Source organism: Pleurodeles waltl, chromosome 6 (genome assembly GCF_031143425.1).
Source record: "Pleurodeles waltl isolate 20211129_DDA chromosome 6, aPleWal1.hap1.20221129, whole genome shotgun sequence".
Taxonomy (NCBI): Eukaryota; Metazoa; Chordata; class Amphibia; order Caudata; family Salamandridae; genus Pleurodeles; species Pleurodeles waltl.
In genome coordinates, this window is record NC_090445.1 from 1,550,389,168 (window position 1) to 1,550,416,266 (window position 27,099).

Sequence of the window (27,099 nt, forward strand, 5' to 3'; positions counted from 1 at the left end):
GTAGAAAACACAATATCAATTAGATTCAACTGCAACCCCCACACCCTGCCCCCCTTCAGGCTCTAAAACATTACAGTTTATGAGCAAGCACTGTATACTGATCTTGTGCATTGTGAGGGGAAAACAGACTTAATCAAGAACATTGTCCTATACTTACTTTACGTATACCATTGGCCCCTCCTCTGCATGTCTGAGCAGTATCAGCAACCTATAATAACTTGCATATCTATGGAGGTAGGGTGTTTGGGGGGTTCCAAGAGTTCCCAGAGTTCGGAGAGAATTGCAATCCAGGCCTGTAAGCCGTAAGTAAGTTTATTTTCTTTGCTTGTTTGGCGCATATGACTTTCTTCAGCAATCAGCCCTTCTGCCTTATCTCTCATCCATTGTGTTACTTAGGGTTTAATTGGGGACATTCAGCTTATGGCAATTCTACCCTTGGCCACGACCAGACCCAGCAGAAGGAAACTCCGACTAAGCTTCCCTTTTTTCATAACCAGGATCAGTCCCAGCAAACATTGTCCTACATCTTTGAGAATAGTCCACTCTGTGACTGCATTCAGGGACTTAAGGATCACCTCCCAAAAATCAACAAGCTATGGACGCCCCCAAAACATGTGTAGAAAGTCCAATCCTGTCTGCAGCAGCGGGGGCATGAAGGGGGCCTTGCCAGGCATGTAGTGTGCCTGGGGTAAGGTAAGACTGTGACTAATTTGGTGCTCGTATCCAACCCATGCCCCATTTTAGTTGGCCTCAAACCTTGCCCTTGTCCCAGTCTTCTGTGGCCTGTTACCTGCAATTGGGGCTTTGTGCTTTCAGGAGCTACTTTTATTTATAAATTAAACAATTTATACCTCTAGCTCCCCTTAATGGGTTTTTGTAGTTTTTTTTGTCATTTTGTTCAATAAAATATTCTCTATTTTTATAATTTGGAGTGGGATTATTATTGTGTTGTGTTTTCGACTTTTTATCTGTTTTGGTAATTCTACAAGTAAAGTCTGTATTCCCCAAACCATAGATACTAAGGGTTGAGCTCAGGTTTAAATTACTGAAACCTTTACTGGACCTAACAAGAATAGTGCCATTATTACTTGTGGTGGATTACCATCCATCCCAACTAATAATCAACTTTCTCACATCTGGCTATTTAAACAGTGAAACAAAGTGCTGTATCTACACAAAGTCATGCCAGTATCCATTTCCAGGAATATATAGGAGCACTCATTCCTAAATCTATTGATGGGGGACTACATTAGTGACAACACCTATGCTAAATTAATCCTAGCAGGAATGATTCAACCCAGTAACCAATTAAACATTTCCTAGCTAACGTAATGGAAAGTTTCAATTCTGTTAAGGACACTGGGGCAAGGATTAGGCTTTTCTCTCTTGCTTTTTTTCTCCAGCAACCATTAACTTCAAATAAACTAAGGCCGTCATTACAACATCGGCAGTATTGACCGCCTAAGGCCACGACGACAGCAACATACCGTTGCCGTGGCTACCAGCCGCCCACCCGCATTATGACCGTTGACAGAATTCTGCCATAATGGTAAGTCGGGTTCTCCGACAGGAGAGGGGGGTGGGAGGTGGTGTGTGTGTTGTGTGTGTAGGGGGTGTGTGTTTGTTAATATATGCATGCATGTGGGTGTGAGTGGCGTGAAATGCGTGCGTGAATGACTGAATGTGAGTGTACAAGTATGTTGTGTGTTGTGAACGTGTGTGTGTGACAATTTATGTTAGTGAGTGTTGCAGTGTGTGGGTATGTATGTGTGCATGCGTGGGTGAATGTGTGTATGCGTGTGTGTATGTGTGTGTATGTGTGTGTAGGTGTGTGCTTGTGGGAGTGTATATGTGCGGGGGTCGGAGAGGGAGGGGGAAGGTGGGGGAGGACAAGGGGGAAAGGGGCGGGGGAGACCCCTATTAGTGCCAGGGAAGGAATACCCTGGCACTGATAGTGCCTACCGCCATGGTTTTGGTGGTAGTGCGCATGCCACGAAAACCATGACGGTAGAGGGGGTCATAATCCCAAGGGTGGAATTGTGACGTCCGCCTGGCTGGAGACCGAAGTCTGCAGCTCAGCGGCTGTTACCACCCTGGTGGACTGAGTGGTACATTGGTGGTTTGGCTTGAGCCAAACCGCCAATTTCATAATTTAGGAAAAGGTACCGCCAGCCTGTTGGCAGTACCTTTCCCCAAATTACCACCGTCCGCCAGGGCCATAATGAGGGCCTGAGTTTCCCAAAAACACCAGGAAAAAACATGTGACCAAAACAACATCCTATCCAGTCCCATACGATACTTCAACTGATCCTGGAGGCGATCTATCCTCCTCTTTCTTCCTGCGAACACAGCTGATGGACCTCAGAAACGTTCTTGTTTACTTAGGTATGAACCTAAGAAGTAAGAAACCTTGCCATCAGAAACTCATTTTTACTATCAAGCAATAACACCAAACTTTCGTACTACATCATAGATAACAACCTTATGCATTGATTGCTTCAAATAAAGATTACTTACATATGTACAAAGACCATATCAGGGTGGGTAAGATGCCAATCTGAGGGTGGGCTAATCCTCTCCTCCGTGTCCTTAATAGAATTGAAACTTTCCTTTACATTAGCTAGGAAATTTTTCATTCTGTGTCAGGACTGGAGACAAGGACTAGGCTAGTTCAAAGCTTGCCCACTACTAAGGTGGCCAAAGTAGAGACTGGTTTAAAATAGAACCTTTTAAATGTGGAATTGGAAAACCAATCTGCAACCTTCAAAATATCCTCCAAACAACCCCCTGACACAAACGGCCATAGCTCTGCATACTGAATGGGTCCCAAACTGGGCAGTGTCGATAACCGCTTCATGCATAATTCAGTGAACTCATCAGACGATCATGGGTGAGGAAACCACCTTATGAGGTATTGTAAGAGCAATTAGGAGTTGTCTCTCTCCGTGAGGCTGGATGTCCTTCATCATCGCTTCATATGCCCGCAAATCTTTCACTACACATAGTTTTCGAGAATCCCCAAATGAGGGATACAATACCATCCCAGAATTTGTTTTTGTACTCCTATAAATATGAAACATGACTCCTTCTGGCGTAAATACTCTACTTGTCAGATCCAGAGCCCTGACATCAGAAACTCTGCGGCAGGATAGCAAGCAAAACAGAGTAGCAAATTTGTCCGACAGTTGTTTCCTCAAGAGGTACGTGTTGGATGGCCAAGATTTGAAAGAGCTTCACAACCTTGATCACATTCCACAGGGAGGAGTAGCGAGATCCCGGAGGAGTTGACAAGCGAATCCCCCCAAAGGATGCTCTCCGATAGGGTGCCCTCCCACCAAAACATGACCGGCCGAAATAGCCGACCTGAAGGTAATGATTGTCCTATAGGCTAAACCTTCGGAAGCCAATAGGGCTAAAACATTGAAGACATAGACAACCTCTGCCGCCACTGGATCCATTTGTCGTTGATAACAGCAACTCTATCACCTGGACCAAGTCGATTGGTACCTTTTGTTGGTGTTCTCTGCCCATGCCTTGGATAATAGAGAGGTAGCTTTAACCAAAGGCCAGGGACGTTCCAGCATTCCCTGTAATCTGCCACGCCATCAGATGGAGGACCTCCGCAAGAATCAAGGGATGATAATTCCCTTGCAGATCTTGAAGGAGATCCCGATGTAGGGGTAGATGGATTAAAAAATTCTAAGAAAGTTTAGCTAGAACTCGAAACCAAGCTTGAGTCCTCCATACTAGAGTGATTACCACCAAATTTGCTCCCTGCCTTTTGACTTCTGCTGTACCCGCATAATCATTGCGAACAGTGGAAAGGCATATCCCCTCTCTGTGCTCCAATCCTGGAGAAAAGCATTGACCACCATCGCACCTGGATCCGGGCGCCAGCTGAAATATGTCTCCAGCTGGTTGTCCAGGCAGGAAGCAAAAAGATCGATCAAGAACAGACCCATCGATCCTGAATTGCCCGGGCTGTGTTAGCCAGACAGAATTACGAAAGGTCTCAGGCCACGTCCACCAGGACCTTCGATATCATGTCACCCAGATGGTTCTCATACCGAATAGTAGCCGCGTTGTCCTTCTTCAGTAGGACGCAACACTGAATCCTGTGCTTGGTCCAGCATTTTACTGCAAAGGACCCTGCCATAAGTTCTAAGTAGTTTATGTGCAACATCTGATTTGCTTAGGACCATTTTCCTCCTGTAGAGTACTCCCTGCATCGGGCCCCCAACCTGAGCCACTGGCGTCTAACTCTATCACAATATCGGGCTGGGACAGGAAGATAGCATGGCCATTCCATGCCTCCATGTGGGAAATCCACCACTGGATCTCCGTTCTTGCTTCCTTCGACAGAGCCACGCACTGGGACCCTTGTGCAGATGAGATGTTTTGAGTCACTGAAGGCCCCGATAATGCAATGGAACTGGAAATATAGCCTGTATCACGGAGGACAAAAGACCCACTATCCTCGTAAGTTGATGCAAGGAGATCATATGTTTGGTCAATGCCCGCCTGGGTTTGTGCCTGATTTTGGAAAGTATGTGCCGGGAGACTTAACGTGTCCCTGACTGAATCCACCAAGAATCCTAGAAGCTGAATAGCTTGAGTTAGGACCAACTCCATCTTTGCTTCGTTGATCACAAACCTCAGCGACTCCAGCAGTGCAATAGTAGTCTGTAACTGTGACATCAAACTGATTCAGTATCAAAATATCGTCCAAGTAAACAATCAGTCTGACGCTCAAAGTCTGCAGGTGTTCTATCTCCGGTCTCATTACCTTGGTGAAACACCATGGAGTGGAGGAGAGACTGAAAGGAAGGGAGGTGAACTCGAAAAATCTGACCCTTCCACTGGATTGTAGGAAACGTCTGTGTGGCGTGAAGATGGGGACCGCCAGATACACACCCTTTAGATCCAGTGACACCATCCAATCGTGCTCCCGCAGCAGGTCTCTGAGAAGATAGATACCCTCCATCTTGAAAGGTCAATACACGAACCAGTTGTTGAATTCCCGAAGATTTATGACCGGTCTGTATCCGCTGTCTCTTCTCCACCAGGAAGAGATTACTGAGGAAACCATTCGGGTGAAGGAATGTAGGGACCATTGCCCCTTTCTCCTGAAGACTGGAAATTTTCCCATCTACCAGCAACATGTGATCTGCGTTGAAGGAGAGAGGTTTGGGGCAAAAGGGCTGAGAAGGGGATTTGTAGAACTCTATAAGGAAGTGTTTGATTGTTTGCAATACCCATGCATCTAATGTTAGGTCCGCCCAATTGTGCGTGAACAGGGCCAATCTGCCCCCTATAGGCATCCCCTCTGAGCTCCGTACACTCACCTTGCGGGGGGATGTAAGAACCGCCACCTCCGTATCTGGTTCCTCTCCACCGGGGGTCGGATCTAGTCTCGTAGAAGTTCTCAAACTTTGCTGGATCCTGCCACTGACCTTTGTGAGCATCTGCATTTCTATAAGAGGCTTGGGAAGTTGCGCAGCCGATCGAGCGCCCCCGACCACGAATGGCGCCACCAAAAACACGGGGCATAAAAATGCGCTTCATCAAGACTTGCACCTTGTCTAGGGAACTGAATGTATTAACAAATTTCCCTAGCTGTTTCACAAAGGGGTCAACAAAAAGGTTACCCTCCACTACCGGGCCCGCCTCTGAGGTCACTAGGTCCCCCAGTTTTGGGTCTATCTTTATCAGCAGGGACCTACGCCTCTTTGCAGAAATTGCACGATTCGTATTACCCAAGAGTATGATTGCTCTTTGTGCCCAGCCTGAAAGAGCCTCTGGTGAAATTAAGGACCCAGATGGCTTTGCTGCCTACTCCATATCCAATTTTTGGGCTAAAGGCTCTGTAATGTCCAAGAGCTTACCCTGGCATGCCCGCCAGGATCTATCTATGCCCTTCTTTGGGTCCCTAATGAATTTTACCAGGAAGGTAGCCATTTTTGTGTCTACCTTTGGAGTAAGGGTGACCTTCCCCTTCAAGGATGGTCTAGGACATTCCGCTTTTAGGCAATTTCTGACCTTCTTGTCCAGTGGTTTCCGAAGCCTGGCTGCTATAAAGGACACCACCTTAGGGGCACGGGTCCATTCCGCCGAACGCAGATGTAAAAGCTCTTCTGGGTTGAGCATATCTGAGCTTCCTTCCTGTGGATCATCATCATTATTTCCCTGACCACGGCCGGTCCTAGAGGGTCTCCATGGTCACCCCGAACCCCCATCCCCACCCGAAGAGTAGGGTGAATCATCAGGGTCCCTCAGGTGGGAAGAGACTGGGTGAACTGCTGGAACTTCCCCTTGGCTGGCATTAATGGAGGTAGAGGGAAGGGCTTGGCATCTATAAAGCCTTCTTTAGGCACACAAAGGCATTCAGATCTATGCCCGACTCCTCTGTGAGCTTGCGCTTAGGGTTCTCAGTCGCTGTGCTTTGTTGCCCTGGAGGTAAAGGGGGCTGGGGCCCCTGGGAATCTTCCCTCTGGTCAAGGGTTTTTTGGCACTTGGCCTGGAGTTCTTGAATTTTCCTCTTCAGGGGAGCGAGCACCCGCGTGACTGTGTTGAAAATGGACATATCCATTCATTTACCGAATTGGTTGTCGATTGGGAGGGAATCTCCTCCTCCTTACAATAGTTAGTGGCCTCCTCTATAGTGAGGGTATATAGGTTTTGAGGGGTTAATATGCAGGGATGTACCCTGAAAAACTGGTGTTGCCCTGAGTGGGTTAATCTGGGGCCTGGTAGGCCTGGGATGTTGTCTCCCTTTTTACCATAGAGTAAATCAACTGCCTGGGTATGTCCCACAAGTAGTTAGCCTTACCCGTTTACACGGGTGTTCCCCTAAGACAGTGGCTCTCAGCGCTTGCAAACGAGGAGAAGAGAAATGCACCTGCCCCGACAGAGATCGGCTACACACGTCTCACCAAGCCTATTGCTAACGGTGAAAGACACGCCGGATGAGGACGGGGTTAGACACGCTGCGCACATTTCCTGAAACACGCTGGCCCGTATTTATACTTTTTTTGCGCCGCATTTGCGTCGTTTTTTGACGCAAAAACTGCGCAAACTTGCAAAATACCATTGTATTTTGTAGGTTTGCGCCGTTTTGCGTAAAAAAGTGGCGCAAATGCGACGCTAAAAAAAGTATAAATACGGGCCGCTGTACCTCTAGGGGTCAGATGACCGCACCGCATGCAAGAGCCTCAAGAGAAAAATAGGCAGCCGTGAAGGAGCTTTAGCACTCCTGTGGCCGAGAGGAATCTAAGCTAGGGAAAGTGCACACCAATTGCTAGTTATCAGCTGGCCAGTTACATTACATTAAACACCCAAAACAGCCTTAAACATGTCAAACTGAGAGGAGAATAGAATGGTACTTATCTGTAGCTACTGGAGCAGCAAAGAAGGAAGAGGATAGAGAAGCTCCAGGATCAGTTGAAGAATGGTGTAGGACTGGATTGGACGTTGTTTTGGTCACATGGTTTCCCTGGTGTTTTGGGGAAACATCGTTTTTTTTAGGTTAATGGCTGCTGGAGAAATAAAGCAGGAGAGAAAAGCATAGTACTTGGTTCCAGTCCTGACAGAATCACAGATAGGTCAACACCTGCCACAATCACAACACAGTTTTCAATGCTGCCCCTGGGCCTGAGGAACAACTGAGAAGGAAAGAAAAGATAATCAGGCAAAGGACCACCCTCTTTGAAATGTCAAACAAAAAGGTGTAGGGTAGATACAGCTTCCCTCCAGATATCATCGAGGCCATGTTAAGCAGAATGTAACCACCACCAAACATATTAATAGTATTACACCTAATGCAATAGATACTCCACTCACCTGAGGTAACATTGCAAATTTCCTTGAAAAGTAGAAAAGCAGAATGCACAAGTTTTCCCCAAGACAGAACGGATGAAGTAACAATAAGTGTAATATAAGTTCTTGTCACTTTTCTCACTAGTTTTTAGCTTTTTTTTTTATATCAACAGTGCATACCCTGAACTAAACAATGGTCCACTTCTGGGTCAGCAGTCACTGGGTTGACTGCTTCACAAGTGGTTTACTGCTGAAAGTAAAATTAAAAACAATGCATGTGAATAAAGAACAGGGACACGCTAGAGGGTATTATAAAAATACCTGGTTTAACCACGAGTGAAGGACCCTGAAGTTAAAGGTGCGGAAATTGGAAAGGGAATTTAGGAAAAGGTGCAGCGATAAGATAACTGAACAGAAGCTCCGAGTAGCTAAACAAGATTATAAAAAGATCCTGAGAAAAATAAAAAAAAGAGTCCATAAATACGAATTGGCAAATTATGCTAGATGTGATAGGAACTAACAATATTAGGAAGTTTTGTCAGTTGGTAAGGGAGGGGAAGGCCCCATGAGATACCTGGTGTCTAGTTGGGGAAGATGACTGGAATAAGCATTTGGGCAGTCTATATGGGGGGAAGGATGTAGGGTTAGATTTGGAGAACAAAGTCGAGATAAGTGGCGACATAAGGTTATACTTCTCCCTTCAGAAGATATAAGAAATAACTGGGGCTCTTAAATTAACTAAAGCAGCTAGCCCACATAACCTTGCAGCAGTTATAATAAAAAATAATGTGGATTGGTGGGCAAGATTCTTTTATGTTACTTTCCATAAAATCTTTGATTTCGGGTGCATTCTTGAAACTTTGAGAGGCGCAATATTTAGGCCAAATTGCAACACAACCAAAGAACTATTGTCTAATGAGCCAGCTGGACGTGGGGAAAAAATTATTTGCTATATTATTGTTGGGTCTAACGAAGTCCTGGGTAGAATTAAATAATTTAATTCCAGTAGAGCAAGGCAGCTTCAGGGAAGGTCATTGGACAATAGACCACTGTTTCAGTCTTCGGGCATTGGCAAAGAAGTCAACAGAATTACGAGGTCTCCTATTTTTCTGCTTTGTGGATTTTCAACCCGCTTTTGATTTGGTGGACCGGAGTTTGTTGTGGGATATGTTGAGGGAGCTTGGGATGGACTCACCATTGCTTTCTCTCCTTCAGGGATTACATACGCAAAATTGGGGCCAAGTGATTTTAGATACATGTGGGACTTTATCAAGGAAGATCCCAATAATGAATGGGCTGCAGCAAGGTTGTGTCTTAGCTCCTCTTTTGTTTGCCGTATTCCTGTCCGATTTGCCAAACATATTAAATGAAGCTCTGGGTTTATGCCCCAAAATGGAAGGGACTCATGTTTTTTGTTTACTAAGGGGGTCATTACGACCCTGGCGGAACAAGTCTGCCAGGGCCGTGGGACGCGGTGGCACCGCCGACAGGCCGGCGGTGCCCCGCGGGGCATTCTGACCGCGGCGGCTCAGCCGCGGTCAGAGAAGGGAAACCGGCGGTCTCCCGCCGGTTTCCCGCTGCCCCAAAGGAATCCTCCAAGCCGGCGCAGCATGCTGCGCCGGCATGGGGATTCCGACTCCCCCTCCCGCCATCCAGTTCCTGGCGGTTCTCCCGCCGGGAACCGGATGGTGGGAGGGGGAGTCGAGGGGCCCCCGTAAGAGGGCCCCTAAAAGTATTTCAGTGTCTGCAAAGCAGACACTGAAATACGCGACGGGTGCAACTGCACCCGTCGCACCTTCCCACTCCGCCGGCTCTATTACGAGCCGGCGTCATCGTGGGAAGGGAGTTTTCCCCTGGGCTGGCGGGCGGTCTTGTGAAGACCGCCCGCCAGCCCAGGGGAAAACTCGGAATACCCTCCGCGGTCTTACGACCGCGGAGCGGTATTTCGGAGGGGGGAAGCCTGGCGGGCGGCCTCCGCCGCCCGCCAGGCTCGGAATGAGGGCCTATACGCTTATGATCTAGTGATAGTTGACTTGACGGAGTTGGGATTGCAAAGAAAATTAGATGTCTTTCATGACTACTGTCAAAGTAAAAAGCTTACAATTAATCTGGATAAGACGCAAATAATGGCATTGGGAAAAAGGAAGGGAGCATTTTCCCGCTACCTGGGAGGTGAAAAAGTAGAAATAAATTAAGATGGCTAGAACATACTGAGTCGATAATACCCACTGCATTATCATCGGTTTGGGGATTAAAGCAGTTTTTTCGGAAGTAAGAAGGCCCATCTCTTTGTCCCATACTCTCTGCCTTCAATGCTATGGTGCAGCCACAATTGCAATTTGGGGTGTAAGTTTTAACTTTCGCTCGGAAGTCGACTTGGGACCCGGAAGAGGGTAAATGTATGAAATGGCTGCTTGCACTCCCCCCTTCAAATATAATCCAGGCCATAAGGGTTGAATGCCAGATGACGGTGTGGAGTTCCTTGGGAATGAAAGCAGCATTGAAATTTTGGTTGAGACTGACTGAAGAGGGTATCCACCAATTTGCATGCCTCTGTAAAAGGGAAATAAGGAAAAATAATTTGAATTGGACCTCCCAAGTGAGAGGTAGGTTAGAGAAGATCTGTGTTACTATGGGCTTGGCAGCTAATCAGTGGAGCAGAGAGCAACAGATTCCCAAGCAAGAGCTGTGCACCATTGTAAATAAAGGTGCTGGAGAAGAGGACTTACGTTATCTGGAGTATAAAATATCTACCTAGTTCATGGCATATGGTTGTAGGAATGAGGATCCTTTTCCTTGTATAGAGGCCCTGACTAAACCCAAGTTAAGGGATGCGGTGTTGAAATTCAGGGTTGGGCTAAACCTGTGCTATAGGGAAGTGAAAACAAAAGCCATAATGATGGATGATCAGGGCCTATGCACATGTGGCCTGAAAGTAAAATGTAGCAGCCAACATATTTTTTAGTGGGCTGCTTGTGGTTTTTAGATGAATGGAAAACGTTTTTAAAGCCACTTTTTAGGGAATATAATGTTATTAACCGGAACCAGGCTCTTAGCTTGTTGGTAGATTCTTAAACGTGCATGTGCCATAGGCCATAGGCCGATTTTTAAATGAAGTACAGTGTTCCCTAATTGGGCTCTCAGAAATATTTTAAGGAGTGAGAGAGCTGGTATGTGGTTTTTAACCAATCTAAGGTTAGTTTCTATAAGGGTTTTTTACCTTCAAAAAATATAATGAGTTACACCTTCAGGTGTTGTAAGAACTGTTCTGTTGTACTGTATAATGTTGCCTTTACATGTTTTATTTGTAATTATGAGATATAATGATATTTCTATTTTACATTGAGTCCTGCATTATGTTTTAAGTAATGATCTCATTGGGATTTTAATTTCCCTGTTCTATGTTTTAGGGCTAAGGCTGAATAAAGCTCGTTTTTAAACTGAACCGGAACAGAACAATGTAAGGCCAAAACTGGTCATTGCCATGCGATCTATTCCATCAAAGACATTGGGCCTGATTCTAACTTTGGAGGACGGTGTTAAACCGTCCCAAAAGTGGCGGATATACCACCTACCGTATTACGAGTTCCATAGGATATAATGGACTCGTAATACGGTAGGTGGTATATCCGCCACTTTTGGGACGGTTTAACACCGTCCTCCAAAGTTAGAATCAGGCCCATTGTCTTCTTGCCTTTTACTTATGATGTAATTTCTAATCCTGAAAATGGCATACCAAGAGGGCCCCCAAAATCATCCTGGAAAAGGTAAAGCTTTTGGCAGGAATAGTTCTCCAAAGGAGGCCTCAGCTCCCTCAGGACTTAAGCCAGCAACTCAGCCTCAAAGCTTGTCAGGGAATCTGACAGGACATTACCTGGAAATGTTCTATAGTGAGAGTCACCCCTGAAAAGGCTAAAATGCACGTAAACACCTGGGGAACCTTTAGTGATGGTCTAAGCTGGACATCCTTGGTGCAAGGGTGCCTGCATTGTGGGGATGATAGTTTTTTTGCAGGAAGGGACACCAATCAATCAATGGAGGCATTTTCCTCCGCAGCACACATAGAAAGAGTTAAAACGGGAAGAAATAAGGATTTTTCTCCCTGTTGCGTCACTTACAAAACCTTGTAAATCTGGGAATGCATCAAAATCCATCGATGTTCCATGTGAACATCCATGCAACACCTATGGAAACACCTCCCTGATGCAAAATAAGGCACCGCAGCGACTTACTCCATTGCCTGCACTGCCTTACTCCACTGCCTGCATTGCCTTACTCCATATATACAAGGCCATGAAAAGCCATGCAGAGTGGCTTTGCATGGCCTTGTATATATGGGTCAGCAGCCTGCGCCGACGATAAGTCACTATAAGTGACGCACCGGCGGCGTAGGATGCTTGTAAATATGGTCCCAAATCTCAGTTTACCTCAATGAAAAGGACGGTCTAGGGATGACCTAGCTGGAACTACATGGTCAGCTCCAGAAGCATAAATGGCAGAAATGCGCTAAATACTATTGACCACTCATGTTGTATTACGAATACTCTCAGTTAGGTACAGGTGGCTTTTTTCTGGCGTATTCCTCAGTTTAATTCATATCTTGCTAAACTGATGCCTCTGTTGGGATCATTTAAATGGAGGCAAGAGGTTGTTAAATACCGAGTCTGTCCTCAACGCACAGCATGCCCATTTAAAGCTTTTCATATGCATGGTCTTAGCATGTTCTGCGATGAGTATTTCAAAAACACGTAATTTTTACTATGAAAAATGTCTGGCTCCACTGGTACAAATAGCATAAGGCTACACCAATCTGCATCGTTTGCAAACAGAGAAATAACTATTGTAGGCAACGGTCATCTATACCTCATGGGTTGTGGAGGGACACATGCCTCTATCAATGATTGTGGTACAACTGCATTGTCCATTGACTTCCTAACTGCAAGCCAATCCTATAAACCTGCAATAGAGTGACATATGGCTTGGGTAAGAGAGCACTCAAACTTTTTACATTGGAATCAATTACTCATAATGTCATTGGTCCTAGGTGCCGATGTAGATGGAGCACATCACCTTGTTAAATGAATGACATACAATAACAGTTGTGTGTTAAAATTTCAAGGTCAATTATATCTACCTACATATGTAAAAAATTTTGATTTTCAATTACAGATAAACTCAAATTTTTACGTGTTATTTGATCATGTCAAGACAGCTACACGGTGTATATCATACATTAAAGCAGTATGCAACATGCATGCATAGATATTAATGAGAAATGGGATGAAGGATGTGATTTAGAGTTTGGTGGAGGGGGTACTCCATCACAACGGTGGCAGAATACCCTCTCTCTGCCAAACATTCGGTCCACCCACCTGGTTTTCAGACGGGTGGACCAACAATATGTTGATGATGGAGACTTCTGTGACTCAGTCACTGACATACTTCCTCAATGGCACAATGAAGTAGGGTTGTTGCAGGTAAACCATTGGACTGCTGAATGCCCAAATTAGAGAGGGTGTACAGATGGGTATTTTGCTGTCCACTACTGCCAAATTTTTTGAGAGACAGGTGCTGTAGGGGCAATTGATTTTACATTTTTCAAAAAGAAACTCCCGCTTTAGGGGTTTGTTTTGGAAAAATGTAAAACTTTGGTAACGCTTGATGGCAGGCTGTCATATTTGACATCCATCAAACTTTTTCAACGTTGACAGGAGCTACCATGACGGTTGTTCCTGTCAATGTACAGAGATGTGCACAGGCTGGTGGACATTTCTTATTTTGGCGGACAGGCTGTCTGTCATGGCGATGGAGTAAAGTACTCCGTTGTCCTGACAGACATTAATCCATCTCCCAAACTCTAAATGAGGCTCATGGTCACTCACATAGATTGGAGTCACATGCCAATTAAAACAGAGCCACAACTTTTTACCAGAATTTTTATAAAGTTCTCAATATGCATCCTTTTATTTCTGTACCAACGTTTGACAGAGAGGTGCGTTTAACAAGCGAGTGCTGGATCAGCGGCCTTTGAAGTCTCAGAGCTGGCTCTTCAGAGGCAGGATCCTAAGAGATCCAGTTTAGCCTGTGGCCTCCTGATAGCAAGTTGTAAAGAGGAGTGAATGTTTGGGCAGACTTTTTACAGGAAGTCATATCCTCCAGCTTTGGCATGAAGCCTTTTAGCCAGCAACTCTAAATTAAGTCAAGTGCAGTAAAAGGACTATCAATCCCAGTCAAGAGGACTGGAGCATTGGTAACATACTCCAGTACCGTCAAACTGTTTTATGTTATGTTTGTAATGGTTTAAAAGACTAAGGGGGTCATTATGAACATGGTGGGATTTTCCACCGTGTTCATGCTGGCGGTCTAAACACTGACCGCCAGCCCGTTGATGACCCCCCCGGCCCAATAAAGAACATTCTGCTGGGCTGGCGGGCGGAAACAGTGTCTGCCAGGCAGGCCAGACAGCGCTACGCACTGTGCGCAGTGAAGTTGTTGGGTGGGTGGGGTCACACGACGACTCACATCACGTGCGTCACTCTCCGATGCGAGGTAGAGTCGGTGTGGTGACTGACGGTGAGTCGTCGTGTGATCATGGAAATTGTTGTTGGGGCAGAGGGACATCAATTTAGGAGCGCACGAAAGCACACCAATTGACGGCCCTGCCAAAAATTATTGGCCTCCCCCATGGCATTATTTAAAATGCTGGCTGCGACTCTGCGTACGTGCCACGTGGTGGTGTCTGGTGTGTGTGTGTGGCTCTTAACTTGGGCCCTGCCGTGAGCCTCAGCCTACACACATTTGGTGGTGGGCCCCCCTTGGAAAAGTCTCTTCTGTTGTGCGCTTGGACCCCGAATTAACGCCAGCCCCAGAGTGTGAGATTGGGGCCCGGGAGAGGGGAGAGACACTCCTGGCCCCTTCCTGTTGTGTAGGCGCTACCTACGGCTCCTACCTACACTGACTTGCGACCGGTTGGTATGCAGCTGCGGAAGACAAGGTAAGTGTGCTTCAATTTGTGCCTTTGTAACTTGTGAGTAGATGTATTCCTTATTTTTTATATTCAGGGGCTAATTGTGGATTGAGAGTGCATAGGATGTAAAACATGGCAGGATTGAATAAGAATGAATGGCGTCCAGGGTGGCATGGCCAGTGCCTAATTTGTAAATAAAAACATGCTGGTGTCCAAAGTTCTCCTCTTAAACACGCAGCTGCTGCAATTAAATGTGCAAACACGGGATACTAGGCAACGTAATCCTGAAGCTATGTTGGGCCTCTTTAGTCCATTTTAAGCCAGCCCCTGCCATTTCACCTCACTCCTGCAGCTTTCTGCTCCCTCCCTTTCTGATGCTTTTTTTCATTTTTGCATTCCTTTGTCTTTCCCATATGTGTCTTTTGCTTGCAGTAAATGCTGGAGGCAGGATTAAACATTGCCATTCCTCAAAAATAAGTGCTGGTTCTCCGCACTGGAATCAACAAGCACAAAATAAGCACTGGGTGGAATCACATGAAGGTTGGTGATGACAAAGAGTTATTGTTTTCGACTCGTAATGCAAGGGGGTTACCAGCTGAGTTGTGCAGTGCATGCTTTGCAGGGCAGTGGAATAAAAATAAATCATTCAGTTTGGGTATACTTAAATCATTTTATCTGAAACCTTTTTTGCACATTTGGTAGCAGTCTATCTTATACTGCCAGTAATGCAAGTTTAACCTAATGACTTACATTTGCACAACACACAATTCTCCATTGCAGTAACAAAGATTTCATTCTGTGGCTTTTTGGTTACACACAGACCTTTCAGTGCATGAACTAATAGAGGTTTTATAATATACAGTGATTAACGGAACTTTTTTATTTTTTAGTTTAAGGCGTGAGTTATGTATGTGGCTACCTGAAAGAGAATATTTTGGGGTGTTTTAGCCACACGTTTAATCCCACCCCATTGCATGCAGCATCACTTTTTTTTAATGCACTTTGAGCTGTGTGCTCAGCTGATTTATGCATTTATTTCACTCCAGTTGCAGGCAGGTCTCATTGGCTTAGCTAAGCGAAATGAGGGTACATGGTCAGTGCTCAACTTCACTGCATGGTTCTGTTTGTGATCTTAGTGCCTAAATTATTGACATCACTTGTTGTCATGCTCTGCTCAACGTAGCCATTGCTTGCATTTGACACAAAACACTAGCATTTACCAATAATTTAAGTTCAAGTTCACGGAGTTTGGGTCACTGTGTTCTGGCCTCTGGTAGCAATTTGCAGAAGGGTGTCTATCGCCTCACACAAACAGCCTTTTTCACCTCACACAAGGATGTATTTTTCTGCAGGGCCCTGTTGACCTCCAAAGTCCAGGGTAGAGGTAGCAAGCTAATACAAGTGTAGGGGTAGTGCCTGAGTACGTCTGAAGGAGGAAGTAAATTAGTGAAACAAGCATCTTGCGGCCTAGGAAGTGGCTACTGCACCCGCTTTCTGTCTGCAAACAAAGGCAAATGATCGGCCTGCTACAAAGGGCTCCAATGCCAAAACTGGTGCCAAAAGGACTGCTGTGAACTTGATTAAAGTGATGTTCATCTTTCTGGCTCCAAACAAAAGAAAATAAAGTAGCTACTACAGGCTTCAATGTCAAAACGTTTGTCAAAGAAGACCTGCTGTGCACATAATCAAAGATTTACGTGTCTCACCAAGTCCAGATTTACTACTTGTTCCAATTTGCTGCTCTTCATAAGAAGTGAGTGACCATTTTTCTATGTTTATTTCCATTTTTAGTGTGTAATGCAATGAATAATCTAGGCACTGTGAGTTTCACATATTTGCTTACAATAGAAATTAGATTTATGCTTTAAAATGTTTGCTTCAGCCTACGATTGCAGTAGCTCAGTGTTAAAAGTTTGGGCTACCTTTTGGGCTGGGACTGCTGCATTTGGGCTTACTTTTGGCTTTTAAAATCTGGCAACAGTGTAGCCAGCGCACTCCCTTGTAGAGGCCCACTGCATAAGGTGACGGTTTGAGTTCCACTCAGTAGCTTGCGCAGCCGCAGGTGCATCTAAATAATTCTCACTGGGAGACTGGGGCATTGGGGTTAGTATGTTGCGAGCTGCTTTTGTCTGCTATCGCCGGTCATGTCCTCCGCCTTTAGTCACCGGTCCACTTCCCATGGGGGGGAAACAGACACTCCCTGGAGGCAGGGTACACCCAGTAGATTACCCCCTGCACCACCAGCGGCCTATTCCTGGAATGAACACAAACACAAGAAAATCCATTGAATTCAGTCTGCGAACAAAGGCACCATTTTAGAGTGCACGGTCTCTTAGCCCTAGAGAGGGTGCTGTGTTGCTGCTCAGCTATATATCCAGGCCTCCCTGGCTCTGTCTTGTGGGCGATGGACTGTCCGGAGTGGGTTGTTCCAGGTGCCTCACGGAAGGAGCGGGCGTAGGATGGCTTGCTGAGAATCTTGAATATTGATGCATTCCAGGCAGTTTTTTCTTCTTCACAGTGACCATGGTGCTTTGCCACCAGACTACGACTCAGGGGTCTTGTTCGAATGGGAGTCAGAATTTGCTTCCAGGATGCCTGACCTTGATGAACCCAATGTCTTCCGGCTGAATGCCCGACTCCCTGGTGCCCCGGCAGATGCTCATCCATTGGTTGGTTGCTGCCCTTTTCTGCAGCATCCGGTGGTCACTGTAGGGGGGAGGTCACCACTGTGGGTGATGGAGAAAGGTATCTGCAGTCACCCAACTCATGAGGGCCTATCCTGGGGCCTACCTCATGGTGGAGTGCAGGGTCTGGAGGTACTCCTTTTGGAAGGCATAAATGGCCCAAACGAAAGGGTTGCTGTTTGGCATGTGAGATGTGGACCACTTCTCATAAATCGCTGTGCCTCCCAGATGGCTTGAGGCCACTGTAGGGCCACCTTCTTGTGTCTGTTGTTCCAACATGTAGGCATGTTGCAAATAAATGGATGTGGAAGGGGGCCCGTTGTTGGTCCAGAATTCCCTCAAGAGTTCATGGGTGTTCATCATCATCTGAAGTTGTGGCAGTGTCTCTCTGGCAATTTGAGAGGTTACGATTTCCACTTCTGGGTATTTGGTCAAGTCGTAAGATTAGGGTGTATCAGCCATCATGGAGGCAGGCAAAGTCAAGGGTGGCACACACCCTCGGTTGGTGAGGGCCCTATTAGGTAACCACAGGTGCCCGGGGATCCAGGGGTCTTGCTAGAAGGTACTATTGGCATGAACGTACAGTGTTCTCCACCATCTCATCCATGAATGGGAATCACACCTTGCTCCTGAGTCAATTTTTTGTTCACCACTCCTTTATGTCCTATGTGTGCCAGTAGCACCACTTGCTCTGTGAGGCTGGAGGGTATGACTAGGTGAGTCCCCCTCAGTAGGCCCCCTTAGGCATTAGTCTTGGCACACCTGATGTAGGGAGTCTAGTATCTGTTTCATGTCTGGTGTCCTTTGTGCTCTGTTGCTTGAGGGTGTCCCATTTTCCTGACTTCACTGCTTCAAGGGCTAGCTGTAGGCACTCGTCACTCTCCGTGGCTTGGTGGATCGATGAATAGGAGCAACAGTCGAGATCGTCCCACCACATACTTGACATACTCTTCTGTGTCTTCCGCCCCTGCCTCCTCCTCCTGTGTCACTTCTAGGGAGAGGTGATCTGCCGGGTTACTTGCCCTGAGCCAGTATTTCACCTGACAATCATGGTCTTGAAGCTGTAGCATCCACTTCTCTATGCAGGGCAGCAGCTTGGAGGAGGTGCTCCAGAAGAGTGGGACCAGTGGCTTGTGATCGGTGCTCACAACAAATGGGTTTCAGCAGAAGTAGAGGTGGAAGGGCCGGCACGCCCAATGGATGACAATGGCCTCCTTTTCTATTTTGAAGTACCTCTGCTCCGTGTGAGCTAAGGATCTAATGACATATTCCACATGGCCCACTCTGCATGTTTGCTGCTGGATGAAGACAGCTCCTAACCCTTGCGAGCTCACATCAACCGTGAGGACCTTGAGCTTCGAGGGATGAAAATACGCCAAAGTGGTGTTAGCTGATAGCACATTTTTCACTGCTTGAAATGCCCTGGCTTGGTTTTCACCACATGTCCATGTGGTTGTGGCTTTCATGAGGTCTTGTAATGGCTGTATGAGGTTGGTTAGATATGGTATGAAGCACCCACAGTAGTTAACCATGCTCAGAAAGCTTCTCAGCTCTGACACATTGGATGGAGCTTGGGCTTCCTTGATATCCCTCTACTTTTTGGGTAGAGAAGGTGTATCTGAAGAAGCTTGTTCTTTGCTTCATGAATTCACATTTTACTAAATGCAGGGAGAGCCCTGATGCTCTGGTTCTTCGCCGTGCTCCTCAGAACCTTTTGTGGTGTTCCCTTAGCAAACAAACATAGACAAGAATATTATCACGGAAGTTGAAGACCCCAAGAAGGCCAGCTAGCATCTATTGTATGGTGATTTGAAATACTTTTGCAGCACTGGAGATCTTAAAGTTGAGAGAGGGCTATCTTCAAAACCCCACTTGCGTCTTAAAAGTCATGATGTACTTCAACTCGGGGTGTAGGGTTAGTTGGTGATATCATGATTATAGGTCTACCTTAGAGAACCAGCAGGCGCCACTAAGCTCTGTGATTAGGTCGTCAGCAGTGGGGGTGAGGTTGCGTTTCCAGCTAACTGAAACATTGGGCAGCCACATGTCTGCACAGATACAGACTTCTCCAGGATGCTTCATTTTTTTTTTACACGACGATCGATGACACCCATGGGGTAGGGCAGGTAACCATCTCAAAGATCCCCCTTTCTCAAGCTTGTCTAGTTCGTCTTCTACTTTGGATCACAAGTAGAATGTGATCCGCAGTGTCCTAGCACTACCAGCTGAATTGATTAGTCCATGTGTAGCCAGACTACCTTGTTCTTCATGCACTCTAGCCCTTCAAATAAGCTTGCGAATTCTACTAGGATGTGGACTAGTTCCTCTGTGTATTCTGAAGACAAATTTGACTATCTCTAGAGCCTCGGCTGTGCTGCTACTTAGGAGCATGCTTTGACCTCCTTTGTCAATGTAGACCACTGTATCGACCTGGGCGTCTCCATACGTGATCCTGGTCCAGAAGCTGCCTAGTGTAGTCAGGGTTGAGCCTATACATATGGGAAGACTCTGATTTTGGTGTTAATCAGTGGGGGTAGTTTGGGCATGGTTCGGTACAGGTCTGCTGCCATGATGTCGATGGAAGCTCCAGTGTCTATGGTGGCTGGTATTGTGGAAGTTCCGACTTTTAAGCAACATTGGGCCAACGGCCATCGAGTGGTGGTGGTGTTCCTGACTGTGAGCACTGAATGTTGCATGTATTTCGTGACATCTTCGTTTATATCTTCATTTTCAGTCTTTCTTTCTACAACAGCGTTTGCAGCCTCTTTTATCTTTCTCTCTTTTGACGACCTGCACATGTTTGCAAATTGTATATCTGCATGCCCTGCATTTCTTTCCCCTCACCCGGCAGTCTGTGAGTAGGAACCGTTGGCCCTATACTACCTCCTCTCTTTTTTCTGTCTAACTTATTACCACTTTTAGGGTATCGACAGGAGGACTGGTCATTGTACTGGGGCCCTTTGTGAATGGCACACACTATTATCGATTGCGTCTGCACAAGCTTGATTTGACCATTCTTTAACTTAATGGAGTATCATTTATCCAGAGGTCCCTCACAGGAGTTTTTGTTGAGAAGGCATCCATATTTCAGTGACAAATAGCTCAGTACCGGTACACTTGCCATGTTACTGCTGCACTTGTCCTTGCCTGTACCGCTCACTTCCTGTGTTCTGGTTTATTTAGAGGGCAGGTGTTTCTGGTTGTCACCCATTTTCTCCTGACAGAAAGGTGGGGCCCCATCTTTCTTGCCTGTGGTTTCCTTACACCTTTATTTAACTGCCCACACCACATGTGGGCCAAACCAAACACTACCTTGGGGCATGGTACACCAGGTGGGTTACCTGTCCCTTGATACTGCCCCCCACGGGTGTGCTTTTGGATCAGGGAACACTAAACTCCACTACACTGCTTAATGATAACTTCTCACCCACATGTGCTATGAACCACCCCACCCATTAGCCCACATAATACCTAAATCTAAAAGGCTCAGCACCCACAGTGTCTTTAGGAATGTCAGCCTACAATAGTCCTTGTTAAGAAAGGTAAGCACAGGACCACACATTTTATGGAATTTGTGCATAGGATGCAGTGTGGTCATTTTGATTAGCTTAAACATTGCCTCAGCATTTGCTTCTATAAATCTATCAAATGGACCATATTTCCCACCTAGAGCTAATATAACCTGTTCAGTCTCTACTATTAAGGATCATTGGCAAAACCACTAGCTCCGGCATTGGCTGCCAGCCTTTTGACAATTCTTATTTTGTTCTCCAAGGGTTTTGTAAAACATTATTATTAGAGAAGCTGCCAGGCCATCATCAATCTACAAAAATCACTGGCTAAAGGCTAAAATATTTTGTTGTTCTAAAGTAAGCACAAATTACTATAGAAGTCCCTGGCAATGACGAAAACTATTTTGTGTGTGAATGGGGTGGATGGGCTCCTTGTGAGAGGGCAGAATGCTACAACTCTCAGTGAAGTTAGCCAATGGCTGAACTGGAAAGACCTGTGATGCATGCTTGAGTGGGTGAAAAATGTGAATTACACAGAAACTGACTATGGAGGAAGTTGGGCTAAAGAAACCCAACATTTATGTACTAGGTTACATATATAATTTTAGTAAAATCAAAACTTCCTGACTAACACCAGACCAAAAAAAGCCAATTAGTCTGGTGTTGAGTGCCAGCCTCTTGCCTGTGCAAATGCTTTTTTGTATTCTTGTAATGTTTGTGTAATTCTTTGTCACAGACAGGCAGGCTTTCAAAGACAGATATATATATAGATTTACAAAGAGAAAGATAGGTTTTAAAAGATTGATTAGAGATAGACAAGGCAACTGAGATATATATGTATATTTATATATATATTTATAGATTGAGTTGCTAATATATATATAATAATATAATATACATAGATAAACATAAATTGGGTTACATAGATAGATAGTGTTGCATAGATACATAGAGTTGTATAGATAGATAGACGGAGTCGCATAGATATATAGAGTTGCACAAATGGATAGAATTGCAGAGATAGAGTTGCACAGATAGAGTTGCATAGATAGCTGGAGTTGTATAGATAGGTATATAGACTGGCTGACAGGTAGGTAGACAGATTGACAAGTAAATAGACGGTTTGATAGACAGGTAGATAGGTAAGATGGAAAGACAGGCAAAATAGACTTGTTGGTAGACAGGTAGACTGGCCAATAGAGTTGTAAAGATAGATAGACATATGGATAAATAAGGTTGCTAAGATAGATATAGATAGGGTTGCTTAAGTGGATATAGAAAGGGTTGCTTGAATGTATATAGATAGGGTTACTGAGATATAAGGACAGACAGGTACACAGATAGAGCTGCAAAGATAGGTAGCTAGATAGACCAACAAATAAATAGATGGATTGGTAGGTAACAGACCAACAGGTAGGCAGACAGCTAGGCAGCCAGACAGGTAGATAGATAAACAGATAAAACTGGTAGATAGATAGACGGGGTTGCAAAGATAGGTAGCTAGTGTAAGAAATTGGGTTGCTTGGGGGCGCCCTACGTATGCAAAAATCACAATCCTTATCAGGGTGAAGTCACAAGCAAACTCCAAATTATCCTGTGGTCAACCCCCTGGTAGCTACGCACAGAGCAGTCAGGCCTAACTTGGAGGCAATGTGTAAAGTTTTAGTGCAACACTTCAAACAGTAACATAGTGAAAACGCACCACAAAAGGATCCCAGATAAGATGTAGACAAATAGATTTACCTTTAATAAATGAGATAAGACCAAAACAATAAAAATCAAATACACAGAACCATAGATATGCAATTTTAAAGATTTCAGGGAAAATAACACCAAAAAGCACAAAGTGCCAACTTTGGCTATCTCGTTGCGCTGGACCAGGACAAATGCACAAGTTGAGGCCTACTGCAAAGGAGAGCGATCCAGCTACAGGGGCCCACGTGGGGCCACTAAACAAGAATATCTTAAGTCCTTGTTGTAGTGCAGTGTGATGTTCTGTGTCGAGGATGCGTCGGGCAGCTTAGACACTACGTCAGTTCTGAGGAGTTGTGGAGCTGCAATGTAAAGTCCTGTGTCATCATCAAGGATCCGGTCAACGAGGGATTGTAATGTGAAATTTGGCATCAGGGATCATTGTGCAGTCAAGGCAATGCGGGTGGGACTCACAGACAACAGACTACAGGTGCTGGGTTCAAGTTTGTTGGAGCCATCTGTTCTTGGGGCCCTAGTCAGGAGGCCAGCCAAGTAGCCTTTGGAATCATTCTGGTATCCTGGATTCAACAGGTGCAGGTCTAATCCTCACCCAGGCAAGAGGGTAGCAGTTTAGCGAAGCAGGGCATCAGTCCAGCAGAATGGCAGTCCTTTCAGCAGCACAGCAGTGTTCTGAAGAGTCAGTGTCTGAGGTCCAATATTTATACCTGGGTCTTGCTTTGAAGTTTGAGAAGCTTCTAGAGGTTTACCTTTGAAGTCCACAGGCTTCCTGCCTTCCCTGCCCTAGTTCCAGACTAACTACAGGGGGTATGCAGCCCTTTGTGTTAAGGCAGGATACAGCCTATTTAAGTGTAAGTGGGGCTATGCCCAGCTTCACCCTCCCTTCCTGCTCGTGATGGCCCATCCAGACACACCTAAGCTCTCTATTGTGTGTGGCTGTCTACGAGGAATACAAAAAGCCCAACTGTCAGCTCTCTCCAGTTATGTGCCCCAGAGACAGGATACATGCACTAAGTGGCTAAGGCAGGAAAATGCCAAACTTTCTAAAAGTGGCATTTTCAAAACCGTAATCTAAAATTGGACTTCATAATAAAAGAAGACTTTTCATTACAATTCCAAAGACACCACACATGAGCTGATTACCTGTTCCCATTTATAAGTTACAGCTTATTATTAAATATAAAAAAACAACAACAATGTTATTCTGTAGGAGAGGTAGGCCTTGCCGTAGTGAAAAACAAATGTAAGTGTTTTACACCACCAGGACATGTAGAACTTAAGAGTACATGTCCAACATTTTAAATACACTGCACCCTCCCCTCTGAACTGTCCAGGGTCTACCCTATGGGTGACTTATACATATTAAAAACAAAATAGTGTTTGGGCCTGCAAATGGTTTATTTTGCCAAGTTCAAATGGTAGGTTAAAACTGCGAACCCAGGCTGCAATGGCAGGTCTGAGGCATGTTTGATAGAGGTACTTAATGGGGAGCACAAGAAGTGCTGCATGCCCATTAGTGAAAAGGACAGATGATGGACGGAATTTTGAACAATGCAAATTTCACCCCCAGTCACAAAGGCATGGGTTTAATCCATTGTTTTTTTTGCCCACCACGCCACCCCAGTTTGGACCCAGCCATATGCAATTCAGTCTTGACCCTGTTCCCTGTGGGAAAAGTCCAGTCGGAACTGCCAAGCCATGTCAAAAAAACAATGGATTAAACCCAGATCTTTATGACTGGTGGTGAATGTTTGCATTCTTCAACATTCCGTCCATCATCTGTTCTTTTTGCTTTTGTCACCTTAAGCGGAAAGGGTATGCCCAAACGTGAGTTTGGTGTTCACTGCACCACTGGGTTCAAACTAGCCTGGCTGATGAGGGCTGATACCCCAAAACCGTTCCCAGGATGTTTCTGGTCCAAGGAGGACCTGGCCTAGTAGTTCGGGCTGGAGTGTTCCCATACAGGACAGGGTCAAGACAGATTAACATATGGCTGGGTCCAAACTGGGGTGGCGTAGTGGGCAAAAAAATGATGGATTTAACCCAGATCTCTGTAACTGCGGGTGAATGTACACATTGTTCATCATTCCATCAATCATCTGTTCTTTTTGCTTTTGTTGCCCTAAGTGGGAAAGGTATGCCCAGACGTGTGGCCTGTGTTCACTGAGCTACTGGATTAAAGCTAGCCAGGCTGATGAGGGGGTGATACCCAAAACCGGTCCCAGGATGCTTGTTTCCTGTCCAGGGAGGACCTGGCCTGGCAGTTCGGGCTGGACTACTCCCATGGGGCACAGGGTCAAGAGTGATTTGCATATGGCTGGGTCCAAACTGGGGTGGCATGGTGAGTAAACAAACAATGAATTAAACCCAGATCTCTGTGACTGGGGTGAATGTTCGCATTATTCAGCATTCTATCCGTCATCTGTTCTTTTTGCTTTTGCAGCCCCACTAGTAGCATTTAATTTACAATCCCTGGATACATGCAGTACCACTTTACTTGGGACTTACTGTAAATCAAATATGCCAAATGGGGATAAGCCAATGTTTGCAAGTTTTAGGGAATGAGCACATGCAAAAGAGGATCACTTTATAAAGAACATTTTCAAATGGACCCAACCTGGTATGCTGTGAAACAGTAGTAGTCAGATAACAAAAGGCCACTGAAAAGGCATTTACAACATTATTAGCAGAAAACAGAAACTGATAAATTGAGAAAGCTGGAATGTGGCCTGCTCTCACATCTGCTAGCGTCATGCTATCACATCAGGCTTTAAACACAAAGGCAACGCTGAGCAGTTAAGTAAAAACAAAATATAGATGCTCACAGCATAAGGGTCAACCATCTGCGTGCTTTCTGGTAGCTTGGGCGGGCGTCGCGCAAAGCCAAATAGTTACACAAGAAGACCGGAGTTAATATGTTCTGTGTCGTATGTGTCTGCCATCACCGGACAAGCCCTATGCCTTTATTCATCTTCCCACACCACATGGGGCCAAACCAAACACTCCCTGGGGGTAAGGTACACCCGGTAGACTACCCGTCCCCATGGTACTGCCCCTTAGTGGCATGCTCCTGGATCCGGGAACAATACGCTCCCCTATGCTGAAGGGAACTAACTTCAGTGTTAATGCACTTTTTGTGAAAGAGCAAAATGCAGTCACTCATAGTGCAGTTACCCATTGGCTGAAGGAAGCCAACCTACTGCCCTGTGTTATATACCGCCCTGGGAGGAAACAAAATGTAAATCACACTACAAACAGACCAATGGATGAAGAGAGCTGGCTGAAAGACCCTTTATGCATATAATTTTAGTAAAATAAAGAAGTGTTGGCTAACGCCAGATCTAAAAAGAAGACAGTCTTTGCCCATGGATTGTGTAATAGGAACATCGACTGTGAAGAGCGGCTGAACAAAATTTCCTCAGGACACTTTTCTAAATCACTTGCAGTTATCTAACTAATGTCTCATAATATCTTCTCCTACCATTCAGAGATCCATGAGCAGCTCCAATGATGTGTATGAGTGAGTACTTACAGACATAACCTCTCCAACGCCCGCAAGCTTTCCTCATCCATTATATGCAACTTAGTTGGTGCAGTGCCATCTACATAAAATTGTGTACAGAAGTTCCTTCACTTTAGTGTGTCTAGCAAAATTGTCCACTATTATCACCGCCTCTTCCCATTGTTTAGCACCTAGAGTAACCCACCTCCTTTTTCCATTGGCTCAGGAACTGTAGGCTGGCAAGTGGTAGTCATATTCTGAGCAACTGGTTAGAGATCAGCACTTTCATTTATATCATAGATTTCAAGAGATTTTTAAATGAGGTGAGCTCCTCCACTACTACTATCCTGACCTTGTGTTGTCACACCCAATTCCGAAGCTTTAGGTAGCAGAACATCTTCTCTTTTCCTCAAGCTGGGCATCAATCTAATCCCCAGCTAATGAACTTCCAACAACTGAGTGCCACCTCCAATTTACTAACATTAAGGCGAAAAAACGAGACCACCTGGAACTGTTCCAAATCTGCTATAAGCTCGCACAGATATGCCTCACCTTCCACCAATGCAAGCGGAATATCATCTACAAACTCTTTTAGCTTAAAAGCAATCCTGCCCAAAGATAACTCGCTTGATGACAACATTTTCCCTGATATTCTTTTACAAAAGTTGTATAAAGAAAACATCAATTAAAGTGATGAGGAAACCCCTAAGGTGTGCCCCTACTGATGCCTAAGGGTCGCATACATTGCTTGTTAAATCTGATCTTCATTCGGGTCATTGATCACTAGCCAATATCCAGCTCACATACTGTAATCCAAACCAAAACGCTATTAAGACATCCACCAGTAGAGCCCAATAAAGGACAGCACCCCCCATACCTAGCAGTTTCAAGTTGTTACAACCCGTGCCT